Consider the following 4717-nt stretch of genomic DNA (forward strand, 5'->3'; position numbering starts at 1 on the left):
AGTAGTATGATCCACAATATGCATGCTCATGGTTTGGGGGTTCTCAAAAGAGAAGGATATCACCTTGAAAGCATGTTCTTGTGCATCCTTGACAATGCCGAAGTACAAGCAAGTGCCATGTAGAATCGTCATGGTAGAAGGTGGTTCGCTCTGAAGAGCTTGGATTGTCAACTCACGTGACGTGGAGGTCGACACGAAGTCCAAGTATCCTACACATGCACACAACAAAAAGAACGTATGCGCATGGTAGATAAACACATCATCCATCATGATGGTTCACTTCTATTGCACATGACCATTAGAAACACAAGTGCATGAATAATATGATGCAACAATGGCAATATTCATGGCACTAGGTATATGGTGCAAAGAGGTAAGACAAGCATGCTTCACAAGGAATATGTCAAAATCTCCAAATAGATGTGACAATGCTATGGGGGCAATCTCATGAGCAAGGCGAAATGCATCATTGCACTCAATACATCGCAAATCATCTAGCATGAGAGAGGCAACATATGGAGATATATGACAAGAAGGAATAACAATCATATGCAAAGCATGTAGATGGTTGTCATCAACCGCATGAAATGGGAAAATATGAATCATCAGTGATGCAACAAGGCAAGCAACCATAGTAATCAAGTCGTGCAAGCTAGTGGTGCGAAGATGCAATAACCTAGAGGAAATCATGGAAATCATGTCATGTGAGCAAATAATAGGCATAAGCAATGCACATGACATATCGCAAGCACGAACACAAAGAAAGATCATAGTATCATCATAGGCATGGGGCTCAAAGCAATCATGGCAATAGCAAGAAATATCTCCACCAAGCTTGCAAATAAACATACAAGTACTAGAATCAATCATCATGTGTAATGCAAAGCATGGGTCACGAATGCATGTCAAAGGCAAAGTAATGAGCATATCATGCAAAGTGAACATGGCAAGATGGGCATATAATATGTAATGGACAATAAACCATAGCCAAGTGAGGGTTATGTAGAAGAAATGCGCGAAGTCTTTGCACGAAGAGAGCGGTGGGAAAGACAATCCATGGGATCCCAAGTCATCGTTGCTCTATAGAGCTCGTTTTGTCAGCTCGTGGGATTGCGAGGTTGACAAGTATTCATGGGTACCTTGTTAATTCCACTCAAGTGGTGTAGGTGAGGTGGGAAAGACCAAATGGTGGTCATCTTCATCTTGATGGAACCATGTGGGGGGTGCATCATATTCCACCATGGCCATCGTCTTGTCCAAGGGTAGGTCGAAGTCGTTGAGAATCGGCGCGTCATCATAGATGGGACCTAACACCAAATGAGAAGACACAATAGAGGTAGAGTTCAAGTCGTTAGTGTTGAAAGTGGCCTCACATGACCTATTAACTATCTCACTCTCTCTATGTGGTGGTTCACTCACTCCCACAAAATAGGTGCACTTAATCTCACGTATGGTGGAGTCACTCATCTCACTCAAGTGGTGGGGGTTGTGGCTCTCCTCACATGGGAATTGTGAAAACACATCATATATGGGGCTAGTGGTGAAGTCACTCTCACTCTCAATATGGTGGCTAAATTCACTCAAGTCATCACATGTCGCCATGGTCGAAGGGAAAATCCCATGCTCAACCATCTCATTGCCGTCATCGTGCATGAAGGCCAAAGATGGCACATCATCACTCTCGCCTCCTAAAATGGAAGCATCATCCTTGCTCGTCACCATGTCGCTTCCCTCCAAAGCTCAGTCCTTGATGCTCTCTATAGTCGTAGTCATCGCTGCACCATCTTGAAAAAGAGTCGAAGTATACTCGACATCATCAATGCCACAAAGAGGGATGGCGGTGAAGTCGAACTTGGGAACATCGTCTTGGAGCTCGTCGGGCTTGGACATCATGGTGGTACTAGCCTCATGCTCGTTCTCATGGAGCTTGGTCATCACGAAGTGAGCTTGGGGTGGAGAAGCTTTGGCCTTCATGAGTTCCGGTTCCGCCTTGAGAGCACAAATGTAGTTCTTGTCGAGGGACTTGTAGTTCTCGAAGAAGATCATCTTGGAGATTTCATTGTGCAATCCCATCAGCTTCATCAAAATGGGGTCGTCCACGTGGGCTCGTCGCAAGGAAATCTTCATCTCCTTGAAGTACTCGTCGATGGACTTGGATCCTTGGATGGTGTTCTGCAATTGGTGTTGAAGTTGTTCCGTGTAGGTTGGAGGCACGAAATCTCGCCGCAAAGCTCTCTTCGTCTTGGGCCAACTCATGTCGTAGGTCTCCGAAGGTGTGTGAAGCCAGCATGTGGACGCGTAGTCGTGGAAGTTCCTTGTGGCGCACTTCACTTGATCTTCGGGAGGAACTTGATGTAGCTTGAGGTAGTCGTCCATCAAACGCTCCCACTCGAGATAGTCCTTGGGTTCTTGAGTCCCATAGAAAGGAATCGTGTGGTCGATGTCGAGGTCGTAGTAGCTCGTGGAAGTCGAGGACTTGAGCTTGGGGAGCTTCTCTTGAAGTGCTTGTGGGCGAAGATTCCGTATGTCCAAAGACAAAGATGCCTTGAAGTCACTTGGCGAAGATGCCAAGTGAGATGGTGAAGTCGTTAAGCGATTGTTGGTGTTGAGCTCTTGACCGTCACGTCCTTGTTGGTGATGGTGTCGATGCCGATTTGATTTTGCCGGAGATGGTAGCTCGAAGACATGTGCTCTTGAGCGTCTTATCCAAGATGAGGAAGACCGCTTGTAGGACTTGATGAGGACTTTGATCTCCTCCATTTGAGCTTGCATCTTGGCGTCATTGGAGTAGTTCATGGCCTTGAACTCGTCATTGTTGTTGTAGACCGAAGATGAAATGCCTTGCCTATCCATCACTCCAAGAGAAAAATGTGAGTGGTGGAAACAGAAGAACGAATACCAAATGTACCTTGACTGAAGTTGAAAGTGGATCAATGATCACTCCAATGTGGACAAGGAAATAGCACAATTGGTACCAATTCTTGTTGGTTTCTCACATCTACACAAATAAGGCTTATGGTGGAGCTAGGTGAGGATAGTGGCACAAAAATTTGATGTAAAATGTTAGCAAGAGTAAAGAATGTTGAAAGATATTCACAAATTCGCAAGTGTAACAAGTAGAACAATAGCAATATGTGGCACACGGAAACACACACACATATAGATAAATGGGGTCATGCAACCAAGGGATGAGCTCAAAATGTGGAATCCACGGAAAATGCTCTTGTTGCACAACTCTAGAGAGACGCTAGCACGATTGCTCAATAGGCGGATACGACACTTGTGCACAACCTATAGGAGACAAAAATGCAACGACTTCTATCCCAAGTATGCTATGTATATGATGTTCCGGTGGTATGATCCAAGATGATCTTATATGACAATGTGGTATGATGCTATGCTACTTGCTTACAAGCTCTTTGTTCACTCTTTTTCTTTGCTTAAAAGCTTTTTTTATATGGCCACTTTGCGAAATGCACAAACCAATATACCAATTGGGTATATACGAGAAAAATCTTGTGACACAAGGGATGATATGATACCAATATGATATGGTATGTATGCAATGTATGGGGTAGATCACTAATTGTCACAACCCTGGCTTAGCCTTAGCTTGACCTTGCTTGATCATCATGGCATCATGTGTAATTCTTGAAAAGTTGAAATGGGGGTTGTTCAAACCCTAGCACCAGAACCAAATCAAATAGGGTCAACTTAAAAATATTTTTAGTGAATCCAAAATGCCCTCTGGAAATGTTCATGATTTTTGATAAAGGTGAAAACCTCTGGCAAAAATGATGAACATATTTATAGGCCATTCCTGGATTTTTGAATTAACCCATAAAGTATTTGAATTGGACATTTAAATTTTATAAATATTTTAAATGTCCAAATACTCATGAGCTGAAATGGTTACTGTTGGAAATATTCCAAACAGTGCCCACAAGCAAGCTCATGATTTTTGAAAATGCTCATGCATTTTATTTTAAAGCCAAAACTTTTGCAGAAAATAGAAAAAGAAAACAGAAAAGAGAGAGAGAGAGTTAGAGCTTACATGTTGCCCTGGCCTGGCCCAGCTCGGCCCAGCCCACTGGCTGCTGCCAGTCATCCCCCTCCTCTCGCCAGGAGGACGAGAGGCGCGTGCCCGGCGCCCGTAGCCACACGTCGGCCACCTCCTGCTTCTGCCGACACCTAGGACGCCGTCTACGAGTGCCACGCACTCTCCCTCGTCCCCCTCTCACTTTTCTCACTCTCCCACGGCTTCCTCCCCCTTTTCTGCTCTCTCCGTGAACGCGCCCGCTGCCGCCGACGTGCACCACTGCGGCCACCGCCTCCCCCTCGCTTCTCCGACATGTCCAGAAGGTCCGCCGCGATGCCCTCGCCCTCCCCACCGAGCCACACTTTGCCGGAGGCCCTGCGTCGCCGCCATCGGGTCGTCTTCAACCTCAGTACCCGCCGGACACCGTTCATCGATTCGCCTCGCTTCGGTCGCCCCCGAGCCCACTGATCTACTCATCGACCTCCCTGTGAGCTCCGCCGCTTTTCCCCTCTTCTTTCCCATGTGTTTGCACCGTCTAGGCCATAGTTCCACCATGGACGAAGCTCGTCTTTGCTTGAGCTTGTCGCCGGCGTCGCTCCGGCGACCATTTGGTCATCCCGTGCTACCCAACATGCTTGCCGCATCGCGTAGTGCCTCGCTAGCGCCTCAGTTCCCGCG

This window comes from Triticum aestivum, chromosome 6A, assembly GCF_018294505.1.
Source record: "Triticum aestivum cultivar Chinese Spring chromosome 6A, IWGSC CS RefSeq v2.1, whole genome shotgun sequence".
Classification (NCBI taxonomy): Eukaryota; Viridiplantae; Streptophyta; class Magnoliopsida; order Poales; family Poaceae; genus Triticum; species Triticum aestivum.